The following is a 24,903-nucleotide window of genomic DNA, read 5'->3' as shown; positions in this document are numbered from 1 at the left end:
TTCCATTCCATTCCATTCCATTCCATTCCATTCCGTTCTACTTTGGTACATTCCATTCCATTCCATTCCATTCCATTCCATTCCATTCCATTCCATTCCATTCCATTCCATTCCATTCCATTCCGTTCTACTCGGGTTGATTCCATTCTATTCCATTCCATTCCATTCCATTCCATTCCATTCCATTCCATTCCATGGAATTCCATTCCATTCCATTCCATTCCGTGGAATTCCATTCCATTCCATTCCATTCCATTCCATTCCTTTCCATTGAATTCCATTAAATTCCATTCCATTCAATTCCATTGAATTCCATTCCATTCCATTCCATTCCATTCCATTCCATTCCATTCCATTCCATTGAATTCCATTCCATTCCATTCCATTCCATTCCATTGAATTCCATTCCATTCCATTCCATTCAATTGAATTCCGTTCCATTCCATTCCATTCCGTTCCGTTCCGTCCCGTTCCGTTCCGTTCCGTTCCGTTGCGTTCCGTTCCGTTCTACTCGGGTTGATTAAATTCTATTCCATTCCATTCTATTCGATTCCATTCGATTCCAATCGATTCCATTCGATTCCATTCGATTCCATTGAATTCCATTCCATTCCATTCCATTCCATTGAATTCCGTTGCATTATATTCCATTCCGTTCCGTTCCGTCCCGTTCCGTTCCGTTCCGTTCCGTTGCGTGCCGTTCCGTTCTACTCGGGTTGATTCCATTCCATTCCATTCCATTCCATTGAATTCCATTCCATTCCATTCCATTCCATTCCATTCCATTCCATTGAATTCCATTCCATTCCATTCCATTCCATTCCATTCCGTTCTACTCGGGTTGATTCCATTCTATTCAGTTCCATTCCATTCGATCTCATTCGATTCCATTCGATTCCATTCGATTCCACTCCATTCCATTCCATTGAATTCCATTCCATTTTTTTCCATTCCATTCCATTCCATTGAATTCCATTCCATTCCATTCCATTCAATTCCATTCCATTCCATTCCATTCCATTCCATTGAATTCCATTCCATTCCATTGAATTCCATTCCATTCCATTCCATTCCATTGAATTCCGTTCCATTCCATTCCATTCCATTCCATTCCATTCCATTGAATTCCATTCCATTCCTTTCCATAGAATTCCGTTCCATTCCATTCCATTCCATTCCATTCCATTCCATTCCATTCTACTGGTGTCCATTCCATTCCATTCCATTCCATTCCATTCCATTCCATTCCATTCCTTTCCATTCCATTGCATTCCATTGCATTCCATTCCATTCCATTCCATTCCATTCCATTCCATTCCATTCCACACCACTCCACTCCACTCCACTCCATTCCACTCCACTCCACTCCGGTACATTCCATTCCATTCCATTCCATTCCATTCCATTCCATTCCGTGCTTCTCGGGTACATTCCGTTCCGTTCCATTCCATTCCATTCCATTCCATTCCGTTCCAGTGCACTCTACTCCACTCCACTCCACTCCACTCCACTCTGGTACATTCCATTCCATTCCATTCCATTCCATTCCATTCCATTCCATTTCCATTCCCATTCCATTTCCGTTCCCGTTCCATTTCCATTCCCGTTCCATTTCCGTTCCCGTTCCATTTCCATTCCCGTTCTATTTCCATTCCCTTTCCATTTCCATTTCATTCCATTCCGTTCTGCTCGGGTACATTCCATTCCATTCCATTGCATTCCATTCCATTCTGCTCCTGTCCATTCCATTCCATTCCATTCCGTTCCATTCCGTTCTACTCGGGTAGATTCCATTCCATTCCATTCCATTCCATTCCATTCCATTCTACTGGTGTCCATTCCATTCCATTCCATTCCATTCCATTCCATTCCATTGCATTCCATTCCATTCCATTCCATTCCATTCCGTTCCGTTCTACTCGGTTACATTCCATTCAATTCCATTCCATTCCGTTCTACTCGGGTAGATTCCATTCCATTCCATTCCATTCCATTCCTTTCCATTCCATTGCATTCCATTGCATTGCATTGCACTCAATTCCATTCCATTCCATTCCATTCCATTCCATTCCATTCCATTCCATTCCATTCCATTCCGTTCCGTTCAACTCGGTTACATTCCATTCAATTACATTCCATTCCGTTCTACTCGGTTACATTCCATTCCATTCCATTCCATTCCATTCCAATCCATTCCATTCCATTCCATTCCGTTCTACTCGGGTACATTCCATTCCATTCCATTCCATTCCATTCCATTCCATTCCGTTCTACTTTGGTACATTCCATTCCATTCCATTCCATTACATTACATTCCATTCCATTCCATTCCGTTCCATTCCATTCCATTGAATTCCATTCCATTCCATTCCATTCCATTCCATTCCATTCCATTCCATTGAATTCCATTCCATTCCATTCCATTCCATTCCATCCCATTCCATTCCATTCCATTCCATTCCGTTCTACTCGGGTTGATTCCATTCTATTCCATTCCATTCCATTCGATCCCATTTGATTCCATTCGATTCCATTCAATTCCATTCGATTCCATTCCATTCCACTCCATTCCATTCCATTGAATTCCATTCCATTCCATTCCATTCCATTCCATTCCATTCCTTTCCATTCCATTGAATTCCATTCCATTCCATTCCATTCCATTCCATTGAATTCCATTCCATTCCATTCCATTCAATTGAATTCCGTTCCATTCCATTCCATTCCGTTCCGTTCCGTCCCGTTCCGTTCCGTTCCGTTCCGTTGCGTTCCGTTCCGTTCTACTCGGGTTGATTAAATTCTATTCCATTCCATTCTATTCGATTCCATTCGATTCCAATCGATTCCATTCGATTCCATTCGTTTCCATTGAATTCCATTCCATTCCATTCCATTCCATTGAATTGCGTTGCATTATATTCCATTCCGTTCCGTTCCGTCCCGTTCCGTTCCGTTCCGTTCCGTTGCGTGCCGTTCCGTTCTACTCGGGTTGATTCCATTCCATTCCATTCCATTCCATTCCATTCCATTCCATTCCATTCCATTCCATTCCATTGAATTCCATTCCATTCCATTCCATTCCATTCCATTCCATTCCATACCGTTCTACTCGGGTTGATTCCATTCTATTCCATTCCATTCCATTCGATCTCATTCGATTCCATTCGATTCCATTCGATTCCACTCCATTCCATTCCATTGAATTCCATTCCATTCCATTCCATTCCATTCCATTCCATTGAATTCCATTCCATTCCATTCCATTCCATTCCATTCCATTCCATTGAATTCCATTCCATTCCATTGAATTCCATTCCATTCCATTCCATTCCATTGAATTCCGTTCCATTCCATTCCATTCCATTCCATTCCATTCCATTGAATTCCATTCCATTCCATTCCATTCCATTCCATTCCATTCCATTGAATTCCATTCCATTCCATTCCATTCAATTGAATTCCGTTCCATTCCATTCCATTCCGTTCCGTTCCGTCCCGTTCCGTTCCGTTCCGTTCCGTTGCGTTCCGTTCCGTTCTACTCGGGTTGATTAAATTCTATTCCATTCCATTCTATTCGATTCCATTCGATTCCAATCGATTCCATTCGATTCCATTCGATTCCATTGAATTCCATTCCATTCCATTCCATTCCATTGAATTGCGTTGCATTATATTCCTTTCCGTTCCGTTCCGTCCCGTTCCGTTCCGTTCCGTTCCGTTGCGTGCCGTTCCGTTCTACTCGGGTTGATTCCATTCCATTCCATTCCATTCCATTGAATTCCATTCCATTCCATTCCATTCCATTCCATTCCATTCCATTGAATTCCATTCCATTCCATTCCATTCCATTCCATTCCATTCCATTCCGTTCTACTCGGGTTGATTCCATTCTATTCCGTTCCATTCCATTCGATCTCATTCGATTCCATTCGATTCCATTCGATTCCACTCCATTCCATTCCATTGAATTCCATTCCATTCCATTCCATTCCATTCCATTCCATTGAATTCCATTCCATTCCATTCCATTCAATTCCATTCCATTCCATTCCATTCCATTCCATTGAATTCCATTCCATTCCATTGAATTCCATTCCATTCCATTCCATTCCATTGAATTCCGTTCCATTCCATTCCATTCCATTCCATTCCATTCCATTGAATTCCATTCCATTCCTTTCCATAGAATTCCGTTCCATTCCATTCCATTCCATTCCATTCCATTCCATTCCATTCTACTGGTGTCCATTCCATTCCATTCCATTCCATTCCATTCCATTCCATTCCATTCCATTCCTTTCCATTCCATTGCATTCCATTGCATTCCATTCCATTCCATTCCATTCCATTCCATTCCATTCCATTCCATTCCACACCACTCCACTCCACTCCACTCCATTCCACTCCACTCCACTCCGGTACATTCCATTCCATTCCATTCCATTCCATTCCGTGCTTCTCGGGTACATTCCGTTCCGTTCCATTCCATTCCATTCCATTCCATTCCGTTCCAGTGCACTCTACTCCACTCCACTCCACTCCACTCCACTCTGGTACATTCCATTCCATTCCATTCCATTCCATTCCATTCCATTCCATTTCCATTCCCATTCCATTTCCATTCCCGTTCCATTTCCATTCCCGTTTCTTTTCCATTCCCGTTCCATTTCCATTCCAGTTCCATTACCATTCCCGTTCCATTTCCATTCCCGATCCATTTCCATTCCCGTTCCTTTTCCATTCCCGTTCCATTTCCATTCCCGTTCCGTTACCATTCCCGTTCCATTTCCGTTCCCGTTCCGTTTCTGTTCCCGTTCCATTTCCGTTCTCGTTCCGTTTCCGTTCCTGTTCCATTTCCATTCCCGTTCCATTTCCGTTCCCGTTCCATTTCCATTCCCGTTCCATTTCCGTTCCCGTTCCATTTCCATTCCCGTTCTATTTCCATTCCCTTTCCATTTCCATTTCATTCCATTCCGTTCTGCTCGGGTACATTCCATTCCATTCCATTGCATTCCATTCCATTCTGCTCCTGTCCATTCCATTCCATTCCATTCCGTTCCATTCCGTTCTACTCGGGTAGATTCCATTCCATTCCATTCCATTCCATTCCATTCCATTCTACTGGTGTCCATTCCATTCCATTCCATTCCATTCCATTCCATTCCATTGCATTCCATTCCATTCCATTCCATTCCATTCCGTTCCGTTCTACTCGGTTACATTCCATTCAATTCCATTCCATTCCGTTCTACTCGGGTAGATTCCATTCCATTCCATTCCATTCCATTCCTTTCCATTCCATTGCATTCCATTGCATTGCATTGCACTCAATTCCATTCCATTCCATTCCATTCCATTCCATTCCATTCCATTCCGTTCCGTTCAACTCGGTTACATTCCATTCAATTACATTCCATTCCGTTCTACTCGGTTACATTCCATTCCATTCCATTCCATTCCATTCCAATCCATTCCATTCCATTCCATTCCGTTCTACTCGGGTACATTCCATTCCATTCCATTCCATTCCATTCCATTCCATTCCATTCCGTTCTACTTTGGTACATTCCATTCCATTCCATTCCATTCCATTCCATTACATTACATTCCATTCCATTCCATTCCGTTCTACTCGGGTTGATTCCATTCTATTCCATTTCATTCCATTCCATTCCATTCCATTCCATTCCATTCCATTCCATTCCATTCCATTCCATTCCATTCCATTCCATTCCATTGAATTCCATTCCGTTCCATTCCATTCCATTGAATTCCATTCCATTCCATTCCATTCCATTCCATTCCATTCCATTCCATTCCATTGAATTCCATTCCATTCCATTCCATTCCATTCCATTCCATCCCATTCCATTCCATTCCATTCCATTCCGTTCTACTCGGGTTGATTCCATTCTATTCCATTCCATTCCATTCGATCCCATTTGATTCCATTCGATTCCATTCAATTCCATTCGATTCCATTCCATTCCACTCCATTCCATTCCATTGAATTCCATTCCATTCCATTCCATTCCATTCCATTCCATTCCATTCCATTCCATTCCATTCCATTGAATTCCATTCCATTCCATTCCATTCCATTCCATTGAATTCCATTCCATTCCATTCCATTCAATTGAATTCCGTTCCATTCCATTCCATTCCGTTCCGTTCCGTCCCGTTCCGTTCCGTTCCGTTCCGTTGCGTTCCGTTCCGTTCTACTCGGGTTGATTAAATTCTATTCCATTCCATTCTATTCGATTCCATTCGATTCCAATCGATTCCATTCGATTCCATTCGATTCCATTGAATTCCATTCCATTCCATTCCATTCCATTGAATTGCGTTGCATTATATTCCATTCCGTTCCGTTCCGTCCCGTTCCGTTCCGTTCCGTTCCGTTGCGTGCCGTTCCGTTCTACTCGGGTTGATTCCATTCCATTCCATTCCATTCCATTCCATTCCATTCCATTCCATTCCATTCCATTCCATTCCATTGAATTCCATTCCATTCCATTCCATTCCATTCCATTCCATTCCATACCGTTCTACTCGGGTTGATTCCATCCTATTCCATTCCATTCCATTCGATCTCATTCGATTCCATTCGATTCCATTCGATTCCACTCCATTCCATTCCATTGAATTCCATTCCATTCCATTCCATTCCATTCCATTCCATTGAATTCCATTCCATTCCATTCCATTCCATTCCATTCCATTCCATTCCATTGAATTCCATTCCATTCCATTGAATTCCATTCCATTCCATTCCATTCCATTGAATTCCGTTCCATTCCATTCCATTCCATTCCATTCCATTCCATTGAATTCCATTCCATTCCATTCCATTCCATTCCATTGAATTCCATTCCATTCCATTCCATTCAATTGAATTCCGTTCCATTCCATTCCATTCCGTTCCGTTCCGTCCCGTTCCGTTCCGTTCCGTTCCGTTGCGTTCCGTTCCGTTCTACTCGGGTTGATTAAATTCTATTCCATTCCATTCTATTCGATTCCATTCGATTCCAATCGATTCCATTCGATTCCATTCGATTCCATTGAATTCCATTCCATTCCATTCCATTCCATTGAATTGCGTTGCATTATATTCCATTCCGTTCCGTTCCGTTCCGTCCCGTTCCGTTCCGTTCCGTTCCGTTGCGTGCCGTTCCGTTCTACTCGGGTTGATTCCATTCCATTCCATTCCATTCCATTGAATTCCATTCCATTCCATTCCATTCCATTCCATTCCATTCCATTGAATTCCATTCCATTCCATTCCATTCCATTCCATTCCATTCCATTCCATTCCGTTCTACTCGGGTTGATTCCATTCTATTCCGTTCCATTCCATTCGATCTCATTCGATTCCATTCGATTCCATTCGATTCCACTCCATTCCATTCCATTGAATTCCATTCCATTCCATTCCATTCCATTCCATTCCATTGAATTCCATTCCATTCCATTCCATTCAATTCCATTCCATTCCATTCCATTCCATTCCATTGAATTCCATTCCATTCCATTGAATTCCATTCCATTCCATTCCATTCCATTGAATTCCGTTCCATTCCATTCCATTCCATTCCATTCCATTCCATTGAATTCCATTCCATTCCTTTCCATAGAATTCCGTTCCATTCCATTCCATTCCATTCCATTCCATTCCATTCCATTCTACTGGTGTCCATTCCATTCCATTCCATTCCATTCCATTCCATTCCATTCCTTTCCATTCCATTGCATTCCATTGCATTCCATTCCATTCCATTCCATTCCATTCCATTCCATTCCATTCCACACCACTCCACTCCACTCCACTCCATTCCACTCCACTCCACTCCGGTACATTCCATTCCATTCCATTCCATTCCATTCCATTCCATTCCGTGCTTCTCGGGTACATTCCGTTCCGTTCCATTCCATTCCATTCCATTCCATTCCGTTCCAGTGCACTCTACTCCACTCCACTCCACTCCACTCCACTCTGGTACATTCCATTCCATTCCATTCCATTCCATTCCATTCCATTCCATTTCCATTCCCATTCCATTTCCATTCCCGTTCCATTTCCATTCCCGTTTCTTTTCCATTCCCGTTCCATTTCCATTCCAGTTCCATTACCATTCCCGTTCCATTTCCATTCCCGATCCATTTCCATTCCCGTTCCTTTTCCATTCCCGTTCCATTTCCATTCCCGTTCCGTTACCATTCCCGTTCCATTTCCGTTCCCGTTCCGTTTCCGTTCCCGTTCCATTTCCGTTCTCGTTCCGTTTCCGTTCCCGTTCCATTTCCACTCCCGTTCCATTTCCGTTCCCGTTCCATTTCCATTCCCGTTCCATTTCCGTTCCCGTTCCATTTCCATTCCCGTTCTATTTCCATTCCCTTTCCATTTCCATTTCATTCCATTCCGTTCTGCTCGGGTACATTCCATTCCATTCCATTGCATTCCATTCCATTCTGCTCCTGTCCATTCCATTCCATTCCATTCCGTTCCATTCCGTTCTACTCGGGTAGATTCCATTCCATTCCATTCCATTCCATTCCATTCCATTCTACTGGTGTCCATTCCATTCCATTCCATTCCATTCCATTCCATTGCATTCCATTCCATTCCATTCCATTCCATTCCGTTCCGTTCTACTCGGTTACATTCCATTCAATTCCATTCCATTCCGTTCTACTCGGGTAGATTCCATTCCATTCCATTCCATTCCATTCCTTTCCATTCCATTGCATTCCATTGCATTGCATTGCACTCAATTCCATTCCATTCCATTCCATTCCATTCCATTCCATTCCATTCCATTCCATTCCATTCCGTTCCGTTCAACTCGGTTACATTCCATTCAATTACATTCCATTCCGTTCTACTCGGTTACATTCCATTCAATTCCATTCCATTCCATTCCAATCCATTCCATTCCATTCCATTCCGTTCTACTCGGGTACATTCCATTCCATTCCATTCCATTGCATTCCATTCCATTCCGTTCTACTTTGGTACATTCCATTCCATTCCATTCCATTCCATTACATTACATTACATTACATTACATTCCATTCCGTTCTACTCGGGTTGATTCCATTCTATTCCATTTCATTCCATTCCATTCCATTCCATTCCATTCCATTCCATTCCATTCCATTCCATTCCATTGAATTCCATTCCGTTCCATTCCATTCCATTGAATTCCATTCCATTCCATTCCATTCCATTCCATTCCATTCCATTGAATTCCATTCCATTCCATTCCATTCCATTCCATCCCATTCCATTCCATTCCATTCCATTCCGTTCTACTCGGGTTGATTCCATTCTATTCCATTCCATTCCATTCGATCCCATTTGATTCCATTCGATTCCATTCAATTCCATTCGATTCCATTCCATTCCACTCCATTCCATTCCATTGAATTCCATTCCATTCCATTCCATTCCATTCCATTCCATTCCATGGAATTCCATTCCATTCCATTCCATTCCATTCCATAGAATTCCATTCCATTCCATTCCATTCCACTGAATTCCGTTCCTTTCCATTCCATTCCGTTCCGTTCCGTTCCGTTCCGTTCCGTTGCGTTCCGTTCCGTTCCGTTGTGTTCCGTTCCGTTCTACTCGGGTTGATTCCATTCTATTCCATTCCATTCCAATCCATTCCGTTCCATTCCATTGAATTCCATTCCATTCCATTCCATTCCATTCTATTCCATTCCATTCCATTCCATGGAATTCCGTTCCATTCCATTCCATTCCGTTCCGTTCCGTCCCGTTCCGTTCCGTTCCGTTCCGTTGCGTTCCGTTCCGTTCTACTCGGGTTGATTCCATTCTATTCCATTCCATTCCATTCGATTCCATTCGATTCCATTCGATTCCACTCCATTCCATTCCATAGAATTCCATTCCATTCCATTCCATTCCATTGAATTCCATTCCATTCCATTCCATTCCATTGAATTCCATTCCATTCCATTCCATTCCATTGAATTCCATTCCATTCCATTCCATTCCATTCCATTCCATTCCATTCCATTCCATTCCATTCCATTCTACTGTTGTCCATTCCATTCCATTCCATTCCATTCCATTCCATTCCATTCCATTCCATTCCTTTCCATTCCATTGCATTCCATTGCATTCCATTCCATTCCATTCCATTCCATTCCATTCCATTCCACTCCACTCCACTCCACTCCACTCCATTCCACTCCACTCCACTCCGGTACATTCCATTCCATTCCATTCCATTCCATTCCATTCCATTCCATTCCGTGCTTCTCGGGTACATTCCGTTCCGTTCCATTCCATTCCATTCCATTCCATTCCGTTCCAGTGCACTCTACTCCACTCCACTCCACTCCACTCCACTCCGGTACATTCCATTCCATTCCATTCCATTCCATTCCATTCCATTTCCATTCCCATTCCATTTCCATTCCCGTTCCATTTCCATTCCCGTTTCTTTTCCATTCCCGTTCCATTTCCATTCCAGTTCCATTACCATTCCCGTTCCATTTCCATTCCCGATCCATTTCCATTCCCGTTCCTTTTCCATTCCCGTTCCATTTCCATTCCCGTTCCGTTACCATTCCCGTTCCATTTCCGTTCCCGTTCCGTTTCCGTTCCCGTTCCATTTCCGTTCTCGTTCCGTTTCCGTTCCCGTTCCATTTCCATTCCCGTTCCATTTCCGTTCCCGTTCCATTTCCATTCCCGTTCCCTTTCCATTCCCTTTCCATTTCCATTTCATTCCATTCCGTTCTGCTCGGGTACATTCCATTCCATTCCATTGCATTCCATTCCGTTCTGCTCCTGTCCATTCCATTCCATTCCATTCCGTTCCATTCCGTTCTACTCGGGTAGATTCCATTCCATTCCATTCCATTCCATTCCATTCCATTCCATTCCATTCCATTCCATTCCATTCTACTGGTGTCCATTCCATTCCATTCCATTCCATTCCATTCCATTCCATTCCATTCCATTGCATTCCATTCCATTCCATTCCATTCCGTTCCGTTCTACTCGGTTACATTCCATTCAATTCCATTCCATTCCGTTCTACTCGGGTAGATTCCATTCCATTCCATTCCATTCCTTTCCATTCCATTGCATTCCATTGCATTGCATTGCACTCAATTCCATTCCATTCCATTCCATTCCATTCCATTCCATTCCATTCCATTCCGTTCCGTTCAACTCGGTTACATTCCATTCAATTACATTCCATTCCGTTCTACTCGGTTACATTCCATTCCATTCCATTCCATTCCATTCCATTCCAATCCATTCCATTCCATTCCATTCCGTTCTACTCGGGTACATTCCATTCCATTCCATTCCATTCCATTCCATTCCATTCCATTCCATTCCATTCCGTTCTACTTTGGTACATTCCATTCCATTCCATTCCATTCCATTCCATTCCATTCCATTCCATTCCATTCCATTCCATTCCGTTCTACTCGGGTTGATTCCATTCTATTCCATTCCATTCCATTCCATTCCATTCCATTCCATTCCATTCCATTCCATTCCATTCCATTGAATTCCATTCCATTCCATTCCATTCCATGGAATTCCATTCCATTCCATTCCATTCCATTCCTTTCCATTGAATTCCATTAAATTCCATTCCATTCCATTCCATGGAATTCCATTCCGTTCCATTCCATTCCATTGAATTCCATTCCATTCCATTCCATTCCATTCCATTCCATTCCATTGAATTCCATTCCATTCCATTCCATTCCATTCCATTCCATTCCATCCCATTCCATTCCATTCCATTCCATTCCGTTCTACTCGGGTTGATTCCATTCTATTCCATTCCATTCCATTCGATCCCATTTGATTCCATTCGATTCCATTCAATTCCATTCGATTCCATTCCATTCCACTCCATTCCATTCCATTGAATTCCATTCCATTCCATTCCATTCCATTCCATTCCATTCCATTCCATTGAATTCCATTCCATTCCATTCCGTTCCATTCCATTCCATTCCATTCTACTGGTGTCCATTCCATTCCATTCAATTCCATTCCATTCCATTCCATTCCATTCCTTTCCATTCCATTGCATTCCATTGCATTCCATTCCATTCCATTCCATTCCATTCCATTCCATTCCACTCCACTCCACTCCACTCCACTCCATTCCACTCCACTCCACTCCGGTACATTCCATTCCATTCCATTCCATTCCATTCCATTCCATTCCTTTCCATTCCATTCCATTCCATTCCATTCCATTCCATTCCGTGCTTCTCGGGTACATTCCGTTCCGTTCCATTCCATTCCATTCCATTCCATTCCGTTCCAGTGCACTCTACTGCACTCCACTCCACTCCACTCCACTCCGGTACATTCCATTCCATTCCATTCCATTCCATTCCATTTCCATTCCCATTCCATTTCCATTCCCGTTCCATTTCCATTCCCGTTTCTTTTCCATTCCCGTTCCATTTCCATTCCAGTTCCATTACCATTCCCGTTCCATTTCCATTCCCGATCCATTTCCATTCCCGTTCCATTTCCATTCCCGTTCCATTTCCATTCCCGTTCCATTACCATTCCCGTTCCCTTTCCGTTCCCGTTCCGTTTCCGTTCCCGTTCCATTTCCGTTCTCGTTCCGTTTCCGTTCCCGTTCCATTTCCATTCCCGTTCCATTTCCGTTCCCGTTCCATTTCCATTCCCGTTCCATTTCCATTCCCTTTCCATTTCCATTTCATTCCATTCCGTTCTGCTCGGGTACATTCCATTCCATTCCATTGCATTCCATTCCGTTCTGCTCCTGTCCATTCCATTCCATTCCAATCCGTTCCATTCCGTTCTACTCGGGTAGATTCCATTCCATTCCATTCCATTCCATTCCATTCCATTCCATTCCATTCTACTGGTGTCCATTCCATTCCATTCCATTCCATTCCATTCCATTCCATTCCATTGCATTCCATTCCATTCCATTCCATTCCGTTCCGTTCTACTCGGTTACATTCCATTCAATTCCATTCCATTCCGTTCTACTAGGGTAGATTCCATTCCATTCCATTCCATTCCTTTCCATTCCATTGCATTCCATTGCATTGCATTGCACTCAATTCCATTCCATTCCATTCCATTCCATTCCATTCCATTCCATTCCATTCCGTTCCGTTCAACTCGGTTACATTCCATTCAATTACATTCCATTCCGTTCTACTCGGTTACATTCCATTCCATTCCATTCCATTCCATTCCAATCCATTCCATTCCATTCCATTCCGTTCTACTCGGGTACATTCCGTTCCATTCCATTCCATTCCATTCCATTCCATTCCATTCCTTTCCGTTCTACTTTGGTACATTCCATTCCATTCCATTCCATTCCATTCCATTCCATTCCATTCCATTCCATTACATTCCATTCCATTCCATTCCGTTCTACTCAGGTTGATTCCATTCTATTCCATTCCATTCCATTCCATTCCATTCCATTCCATTCCATTCCATTCCATTCGATTCCATTCCATTCCATTCCATTGAATTCCATTCCATTCCATTCCATTCCATGGAATTCCATTCCATTCCATTCCATTCCATTCCATTCCATTCCATTCCATTCCATTCCATTCCATTCCATTCCATTCCTTTCCATTGAATTCCATTAAATTCCATTCCATTCCATTCCATTGAATTCCATTCCATTCCATTCCATTCCATTCCATTCCATTCCATTCCATTCCATTGAATTCCATTCCATTCCATTCCATTCCATTCCATTCCATTGAATTCCATTCCATTCCATTCCATTCAATTGAATTCCGTTCCATTCCATTCCATTCCGTTCCGTTCCGTCCCGTTCCGTTCCGTTCCGTTCCGTTGCGTTCCGTTCCGTTCTACTCGGGTTGATTAAATTCTATTCCATTCCATTCTATTCGATTCCATTCGATTCCAATCGATTCCATTCGATTCCATTCGATTCCATTGAATTCCATTCCATTCCATTCCATTCCATTGAATTGCGTTGCATTATATTCCATTCCGTTCCGTTCCGTCCCGTTCCGTTCCGTTCCGTTCCGTTGCGTGCCGTCCCGTTCTACTCGGGTTGATTCCATTCCATTCCATTCCATTCCATTGAATTCCATTCCATTCCATTCCATTCCATTCCATTCCATTCCATTGAATTCCATTCCATTCCATTCCATTCCATTCCATTCCATTCCATTCCATTCCGTTCTACTCGGGTTGATTCCATTCTATTCAGTTCCATTCCATTCGATCTCATTCGATTCCATTCGATTCCATTCGATTCCACTCCATTCCATTCCATTGAATTCCATTCCATTCCATTCCATTCCATTCCATTCCATTGAATTCCATTCCATTCCATTCCATTCAATTCCATTCCATTCCATTCCATTCCATTCCATTGAATTCCATTCCATTCCATTGAATTCCATTCCATTCCATTCCATTCCATTGAATTCCGTTCCATTCCATTCCATTCCATTCCATTCCATTCCATTGAATTCCATTCCATTCCTTTCCATAGAATTCCGTTCCATTCCATTCCATTCCATTCCATTCCATTCCATTCCATTCTACTGGTGTCCATTCCATTCCATTCCATTCCATTCCATTCTATTCCATTCCATTCCATTCCTTTCCATTCCATTGCATTCCATTGCATTCCATTCCATTCCATTCCATTCCATTCCATTCCATTCCATTCCACACCACTCCACTCCACTCCACTCCATTCCACTCCACTCCACTCCGGTACATTCCATTCCATTCCATTCCATTCCATTCCATTCCATTCCGTGCTTCTCGGGTACATTCCGTTCCGTTCCATTCCATTCCATTCCATTCCATTCCGTTCCAGTGCACTCTACTCCACTCCACTCCACTCCACTCCACTCTGGTACATTCCATTCCATTCCATTCCATTCCATTCCATTCCATTCCATTTCCATTCCCATTCCATTTCCATTCCCGTTCCATTTCCATTCCCGTTTCTTTTCCATTCCCGTTCCATTTCCATTCCAGTTCCATTACCATTCCCGTTCCATTTCCATTCCCGATCCATTTCCATTCCCGTTCCTTTTCCATTCCCGTTCCATTTCCATTCCCGTTCCGTTACCATTCCCGTTCCATTTCCGTTCCCGTTCCGTTTCCGTTCCCGTTCCATTTCCGTTCTCGTTCCGTTTCCGTTCCCGTTCCATTTCCATTCCCGTTCCATTTCCGTTCCCGTTCCATTTCCATTCCCGTTCCATTTCCGTTCCCGTTCCATTTCCATTCCCGTTCTATTTCCATTCCCTTTCCATTTCCATTTCATTCCATTCCGTTCTGCTCGGGTACATTCCATTCCATTCCATTGCATTCCATTCCATTCTGCTCCTGTCCATTCCATTCCATTCCATTCCGTTCCATTCCGTTCTACTCGGGTAGATTCCATTCCATTCCATTCCATTCCATTCCATTCCATTCTACTGGTGTCCATTCCATTCCATTCCATTCCATTCCATTCCATTCCATTGCATTCCATTCCATTCCATTCCATTCCATTCCGTTCCGTTCTACTCGGTTACATTCCATTCAATTCCATTCCATTCCGTTCTACTCGGGTAGATTCCATTCCATTCCATTCCATTCCATTCCATTCCTTTCCATTCCATTGCATTCCATTGCATTGCATTGCACTCAATTCCATTCCATTCCATTCCATTCCATTCCATTCCATTCCATTCCATTCCATTCCATTCCATTCCATTCCATTCCATTCCATTCCGTTCCGTTCAACTCGGTTACATTCCATTCAATTACATTCCATTCCGTTCTACTCGGTTACATTCCATTCCATTCCATTCCATTCCATTCCAATCCATTCCATTCCATTCCATTCCGTTCTACTCGGGTACATTCCATTCCATTCCATTCCATTCCATTCCATTCCATTCCGTTCTACTTTGGTACATTCCATTCCATTCCATTCCATTCCATTCCATTCCATTCCATTCCATTCCATTCCATTCCATTCCATTCCATTCCATTGAATTCCATTCCGTTCCATGCCATTCCATTGAATTCCATTCCATTCCATTCCATTCCATTCCATTCCATTCCATTCCATTGAATTCCATTCCATTCCATTCCATTCCATTCCATTCCATTCCATTCCATCCCATTCCATTCCATTCCATTCCATTCCGTTCTACTCGGGTTGATTCCATTCTATTCCATTCCATTCCATTCGATCCCATTTGATTCCATTCGATTCCATTCAATTCCATTCGATTCCATTCCATTCCACTCCATTCCATTCCATTGAATTCCATTCCATTCCATTCCATTCCATTCCATTCCATTCCATTCCATTGAATTCCATTCCATTCCATTCCATTCCATTCCATTGAATTCCATTCCATTCCATTCCATTCAATTGAATTCCGTTCCATTCCATTCCATTCCGTTCCGTTCCGTCCCGTTCCGTTCCGTTCCGTTCCGTTGCGTTCCGTTCCGTTCTACTCGGGTTGATTAAATTCTATTCCATTCCATTCTATTCGATTCCATTCGATTCCAATCGATTCCATTCGATTCCATTCGATTCCATTGAATTCCATTCCATTCCATTCCATTCCATTGAATTGCGTTGCATTATATTCCATTCCGTTCCGTTCCGTCCCGTTCCGTTCCGTTCCGTTCCGTTGCGTGCCGTTCCGTTCTACTCGGTTTGATTCCATTCCATTCCATTCCATTCCATTCCATTCCATTCCATTCCATTCCATTCCATTCCATTGAATTCCATTCCATTCCATTCCATTCCATTCCATTCCATTCCATACCGTTCTACTCGGGTTGATTCCATTCTATTCCATTCCATTCCATTCGATCTCATTCGATTCCATTCGATTCCATTCGATTCCACTCCATTCCATTCCATTGAATTCCATTCCATTCCATTCCATTCCATTCCATTCCATTGAATTCCATTCCATTCCATTCCATTCCATTCCATTCCATTCCATTCCATTCCATTGAATTCCATTCCATTCCATTGAATTCCATTCCATTCCATTCCATTCCATTGAATTCCGTTCCATTCCATTCCATTCCATTCCATTCCATTCCATTCCATTGAATTCCATTCCATTCCATTCCATTCCATTCCATTGAATTCCATTCCATTCCATTCCATTCAATTGAATTCCGTTCCATTCCATTCCATTCCGTTCCGTTCCGTCCCGTTCCGTTCCGTTCCGTTCCGTTGCGTTCCGTTCCGTTCTACTCGGGTTGATTAAATTCTATTCCATTCCATTCTATTCGATTCCATTCGATTCCAATCGATTCCATTCGATTCCATTCGATTCCATTGAATTCCATTCCATTCCATTCCATTCCATTGAATTGCGTTGCATTATATTCCATTCCGTTCCGTTCCGTCCCGTTCCGTTCCGTTCCGTTCCGTTGCGTGCCGTTCCGTTCTACTCGGGTTGATTCCATTCCATTCCATTCCATTCCATTGAATTCCATTCCATTCCATTCCATTCCATTCCATTCCATTCCATTGAATTCCATTCCATTCCATTCCATTCCATTCCATTCCATTCCATTCCGTTCTACTCGGGTTGATTCCATTCTATTCCGTTCCATTCCATTCGATCTCATTCGATTCCATTCGATTCCATTCGATTCCACTCCATTCCATTCCATTGAATTCCATTCCATTCCATTCCATTCCATTCCATTCCATTGAATTCCATTCCATTCCATTCCATTCAATTCCATTCCATTCCATTCCATTCCATTCCATTGAATTCCATTCCATTCCATTGAATTCCATTCCATTCCATTCCATTCCATTGAATTCCGTTCCATTCCATTCCATTCCATTCCATTCCATTCCATTGAATTCCATTCCATTCCTTTCCATAGAATTCCGTTCCATTCCATTCCATTCCATTCCATTCCATTCCATTCCATTCTACTGGTGTCCATTCCATTCCATTCCATTCCATTCCATTCCATTCCATTCCATTCCATTCCTTTCCATTCCATTGCATTCCATTGCATTCCATTCCATTCCATTCCATTCCATTCCATTCCATTCCATTCCATTCCACACCACTCCACTCCACTCCACTCCATTCCACTCCACTCCACTCCGGTACATTCCATTCCATTCCATTCCATTCCATTCCATTCCATTCCGTGCTTCTCGGGTACATTCCGTTCCGTTCCATTCCATTCCATTCCATTCCATTCCGTTCCAGTGCACTCTACTCCACTCCACTCCACTCCACTCCACTCTGGTACATTCCATTCCATTCCATTCCATTCCATTCCATTCCATTCCATTTCCATTCCCATTCCATTTCCATTCCCGTTCCATTTCCATTCCCGTTTCTTTTCCATTCCCGTTCCATTTCCATTCCAGTTCCATTACCATTCCCGTTCCATTTCCATTCCCGATCCATTTCCATTCCCGTTCCTTTTCCATTCCCGTTCCATTTCCATTCCCGTTCCGTTACCATTCCCGTTCCATTTCCGTTCCCGTTCCGTTTCCGTTCCCGTTCCATTTCCGTTCTCGTTCCGTATCCGTTCCTGTTCCATTTCCATTCCCGTTCCATTTCCGTTCCCGTTCCATTTCCATTCCCGTTCCATTTCCGTTCCCGTTCCATTTCCATTCCCGTTCTATTTCCATTCCCTTTCCATTTCCATTTCATTCCATTCCGTTCTGCTCGGGTACATTCCATTCCATTCCATTGCATTCCATTCCATTCTGCTCCTGTCCATTCCATTCCATTCCATTCCGTTCCATTCCGTTCTACTCGGGTAGATTCCATTCCATTCCATTCCATTCCATTCCATTCCATTCTACTGGTGTCCATTCCATTCCATTCCATTCCATTCCATTCCATTCCATTGCATTCCATTCCATTCCATTCCATTCCATTCCGTTCCGTTCTACTCGGTTACATTCCATTCAATTCCATTCCATTCCGTTCTACTCGGGTAGATTCCATTCCATTCCATTCCATTCCATTCCTTTCCATTCCATTGCATTCCATTGCATTGCATTGCACTCAATTCCATTCCATTCCATTCCATTCCATTCCATTCCATTCCATTCCATTCCATTCCGTTCCGTTCAACTCGGTTACATTCCATTCAATTACATTCCATTCCGTTCTACTCGGTTACATTCCATTCCATTCCATTCCATTCCATTCCAATCCATTCCATTCCATTCCATTCCGTTCTACTCGGGTACATTCCATTCCATTCCATTCCATTCCATTCCATTCCATTCCGTTCTACTTTGGTACATTCCATTCCATTCCATTCCATTCCATTCCATTACATTACATTCCATTCCATTCCATTCCGTTCTACTCGGGTTGATTCCATTCTATTCCATTTCATTCCATTCCATTCCATTCCATTCCATTCCATTCCATTCCATTCCATTCCATTCCATTGAATTCCATTCCGTTCCATTCCATTCCATTGAATTCCATTCCATTCCATTCCATTCCATTCCATTCCATTCCATTCCATTCCATTGAATTCCATTCCATTCCATTCCATTCCATTCCATTCCATTCCATCCCATTCCATTCCATTCCATTCCATTCCGTTCTACTCGGGTTGATTCCATTCTATTCCATTCCATTCCATTCGATCCCATTTGATTCCATTCGATTCCATTCAATTCCATTCGATTCCATTCCATTCCACTCCATTCCATTCCATTGAATTCCATTCCATTCCATTCCATTCCATTCCATTCCATTCCATTCCATTCCATTCCATTCCATTGAATTCCATTCCATTCCATTCCATTCCATTCCATTGAATTCCATTCCATTCCATTCCATTCAATTGAATTCCGTTCCATTCCATTCCATTCCGTTCCGTTCCGTCCCGTTCCGTTCCGTTCCGTTCCGTTGCGTTCCGTTCCGTTCTACTCGGGTTGATTAAATTCTATTCCATTCCATTCTATTCGATTCCATTCGATTCCAATCGATTCCATTCGATTCCATTCGATTCCATTGAATTCCATTCCATTCCATTCCATTCCATTGAATTGCGTTGCATTATATTCCATTCCGTTCCGTTCCGTCCCGTTCCGTTCCGTTCCGTTCCGTTGCGTGCCGTTCCGTTCTACTCGGGTTGATTCCATTCCATTCCATTCCATTCCATTCCATTCCATTCCATTCCATTCCATTCCATTCCATTCCATTGAATTCCATTCCATTCCATTCCATTCCATTCCATTCCATTCCATTCCATACCGTTCTACTCGGGTTGATTCCATTCTATTCCATTCCATTCCATTCGATCTCATTCGATTCCATTCGATTCCATTCGATTCCACTCCATTCCATTCCATTGAATTCCATTCCATTCCATTCCATTCCATTCCATTCCATTCCATTGAATTCCATTCCATTCCATTCCATTCCATTCCATTCCATTCCATTCCATTGAATTCCATTCCATTCCATTGAATTCCAATCCATTCCATTCCATTCCATTGAATTCCGTTCCATTCCATTCCATTCCATTCCATTCCATTCCATTCCATTCCATTGAATTCCATTCCATTCCATTCCATTCCTTTCCATTGAATTCCATTCTGTTCCATTCCATTCCTTTGAATTCCGTTCCATTCCATTCCATTCCATTCCTTTCCGTTCCGTTCCGTTCCGTTCTGTTCCGTTGCGTTCCGCTCCGTTCTACTCGGGTTGATTCCATTCTATTCCATTCCATTCCATTCGATCCCATTCGATTCCATTCGATTCCATTCGATTCCATTCGATTCCACTCCACTCCATTCCATAGAATTCCATTCCTTTCCATTCCATTTGAATTCCATTCCATTCCATTCCATTCCATTCTATTCCATTCCATCCCATTCCATTCCATTCCATTCCATTCTACTCGGGTTGATTGCATTCTATTCCATTCCATTCCATTCGATTCCATTCGATTCCATTCGATTCCATTCGATTCCATTCCATTCCATTCCATTCCATTCCATTCCATTGAATTCCATTCCATTCCATTCCATTCCATTCCATTCCAATCCATTGAATTCCATTCCATTCCATTCCATTGAATTCCATTCCATTCCATAGAATTCCATTCCATTCCATTCCATTCCATTGAATTCCGTTCCTTTCCATTCCATTCCATTCCGTTCCGTGCTTCTCGGGTACATTCCGTTCCGTTCCATTCCATTCCATTCCATTCCATTCCGTTCCAGTGCACTCTACTCCACTCCACTCCACTCCACTCCACTCCGGTACATTCCATTCCATTCCATTCCATTCCATTTCCATTCCCATTCCATTTCCATTCCCGTTCCATTTCCATTCCCGTTTCTTTTCCATTCCCGTTCCATTTCCATTCCAGTTCCATTACCATTCCCGTTCCATTTCCATTCCCGATCCATTTCCATTCCCGTTCCTTTTCCATTCCCGTTCCATTTCCATTCCCGTTCCGTTACCATTCCCGTTCCATTTCCGTTCCCGTTCCGTTTCCGTTCCCGTTCCATTTCCGTTCTCGTTCCGTTTCCGTTCCCGTTCCATTTCCATTCCCGTTCCATTTCCGTTCCCGTTCCATTTCCATTCCCGTTCCATTTCCATTCCCTTTCCATTTCCATTTCATTCCATTCCGTTCTGCTTGGGTACATTCCATTCCATTCCATTGCATTCCATTCCGTTCTGCTCCTGTCCATTCCATTCCATTCCAATCCGTTCCATTCCGTTCTACTCGGGTAGATTCCATTCCATTCCATTCCATTCCATTCCATTGAATTCCATTCCATTCCATTCCATTCCATGGAATTCCATTCCATTCCATTCCATTCCATTCCTTTCCATTGAATTCCATTAAATTCCATTCCATTCCATTCCATGGAATTCCATTCCGTTCCATTCCATTCCATTGAATTCCATTCCATTCCATTCCATTCCATTCCATTCCATTCCATTGAATTCCATTCCATTCCATTCCATTCCATTCCATTCCATTCCATCCCATTCCATTCCATTCCATTCCATTCCGTTCTACTCGGGTTGATTCCATTCTATTCCATTCCATTCCATTCGATCCCATTTGATTCCATTCGATTCCATTCAATTCCATTCGATTCCATTCCATTCCACTCCATTCCATTCCATTGAATTCCATTCCATTCCATTCCATTCCATTCCATTCCATTCCATTCCATTGAATTCCATTCCATTCCATTCCGTTCCATTCCATTCCATTCCATTCTACTGGTGTCCATTCCATTCCATTCAATTCCATTCCATTCCATTCCATTCCATTCCTTTCCATTCCATTGCATTCCATTGCATTCCATTCCATTCCATTCCATTCCATTCCATTCCATTCCACTCCACTCCACTCCACTCCACTCCATTCCACTCCACTCCACTCCGGTACATTCCATTCCATTCCATTCCATTCCATTCCATTCCATTCCTTTCCATTCCATTCCATTCCATTCCATTCCATTCCATTCCGTGCTTCTCGGGTACATTCCGTTCCGTTCCATTCCATTCCATTCCATTCCATTCCGTTCCAGTGCACTCTACTGCACTCCACTCCACTCCACTCCACTCCGGTACATTCCATTCCATTCCATTCCATTCCATTCCATTTCCATTCCCATTCCATTTCCATTCCCGTTCCATTTCCATTCCCGTTTCTTTTCCATTCCCGTTCCATTTCCATTCCAGTTCCATTACCATTCCCGTTCCATTTCCATTCCCGATCCATTTCCATTCCCGTTCCATTTCCATTCCCGTTCCATTTCCATTCCCGTTCCATTACCATTCCCGTTCCCTTTCCGTTCCCGTTCCGTTTCCGTTCCCGTTCCATTTCCGTTCTCGTTCCGTTTCCGTTCCCGTTCCATTTCCATTCCCGTTCCATTTCCGTTCCCGTTCCATTTCCATTCCCGTTCCATTTCCATTCCCTTTCCATTTCCATTTCATTCCATTCCGTTCTGCTCGGGTACATTCCATTCCATTCCATTGCATTCCATTCCGTTCTGCTCCTGTCCATTCCATTCCATTCCAATCCGTTCCATTCCGTTCTACTCGGGTAGATTCCATTCCATTCCATTCCATTCCATTCCATTCCATTCCATTCCATTCTACTGGTGTCCATTCCATTCCATTCCATTCCATTCCATTCCATTCCATTCCATTGCATTCCATTCCATTCCATTCCATTCCGTTCCGTTCTACTCGGTTACATTCCATTCAATTCCATTCCATTCCGTTCTACTAGGGTAGATTCCATTCCATTCCATTCCATTCCTTTCCATTCCATTGCATTCCATTGCATTGCATTGCACTCAATTCCATTCCATTCCATTCCATTCCATTCCATTCCATTCCATTCCATTCCGTTCCGTTCAACTCGGTTACATTCCATTCAATTACATTCCATTCCGTTCTACTCGGTTACATTCCATTCCATTCCATTCCATTCCATTCCAATCCATTCCATTCCATTCCATTCCGTTCTACTCGGGTACATTCCGTTCCATTCCATTCCATTCCATTCCATTCCATTCCATTCCTTTCCGTTCTACTTTGGTACATTCCATTCCATTCCATTCCATTCCATTCCATTCCATTCCATTCCATTCCATTACATTCCATTCCATTCCATTCCGTTCTACTCAGGTTGATTCCATTCTATTCCATTCCATTCCATTCCATTCCATTCCATTCCATTCCATTCCATTCCATTCGATTCCATTCCATTCCATTCCATTGAATTCCATTCCATTCCATTCCATTCCATGGAATTCCATTCCATTCCATTCCATTCCATTCCATTCCATTCCATTCCATTCCATTCCATTCCATTCCATTCCTTTCCATTGAATTCCATTAAATTCCATTCCATTCCATTCCATTGAATTCCATTCCATTCCATTCCATTCCATTCCATTCCATTCCATTCCATTCCATTGAATTCCATTCCATTCCATTCCATTCCATTCCATTCCATTGAATTCCATTCCATTCCATTCCATTCAATTGAATTCCGTTCCATTCCATTCCATTCCGTTCCGTTCCGTCCCGTTCCGTTCCGTTCCGTTCCGTTGCGTTCCGTTCCGTTCTACTCGGGTTGATTAAATTCTATTCCATTCCATTCTATTCGATTCCATTCGATTCCAATCGATTCCATTCGATTCCATTCGATTCCATTGAATTCCATTCCATTCCATTCCATTCCATTGAATTGCGTTGCATTATATTCCATTCCGTTCCGTTCCGTCCCGTTCCGTTCCGTTCCGTTCCGTTGCGTGCCGTCCCGTTCTACTCGGGTTGATTCCATTCCATTCCATTCCATTCCATTGAATTCCATTCCATTCCATTCCATTCCATTCCATTCCATTCCATTGAATTCCATTCCATTCCATTCCATTCCATTCCATTCCATTCCATTCCATTCCGTTCTACTCGGGTTGATTCCATTCTATTCAGTTCCATTCCATTCGATCTCATTCGATTCCATTCGATTCCATTCGATTCCACTCCATTCCATTCCATTGAATTCCATTCCATTCCATTCCATTCCATTCCATTCCATTGAATTCCATTCCATTCCATTCCATTCAATTCCATTCCATTCCATTCCATTCCATTCCATTGAATTCCATTCCATTCCATTGAATTCCATTCCATTCCATTCCATTCCATTGAATTCCGTTCCATTCCATTCCATTCCATTCCATTCCATTCCATTGAATTCCATTCCATTCCTTTCCATAGAATTCCGTTCCATTCCATTCCATTCCATTCCATTCCATTCCATTCCATTCTACTGGTGTCCATTCCATTCCATTCCATTCCATTCCATTCTATTCCATTCCATTCCAT

This window comes from Gorilla gorilla, chromosome 16 (assembly GCF_029281585.2).
Source record: "Gorilla gorilla gorilla isolate KB3781 chromosome 16, NHGRI_mGorGor1-v2.1_pri, whole genome shotgun sequence".
Taxonomy (NCBI): domain Eukaryota; kingdom Metazoa; phylum Chordata; class Mammalia; order Primates; family Hominidae; genus Gorilla; species Gorilla gorilla.
This window is presented reverse-complemented; position numbering follows the sequence as displayed.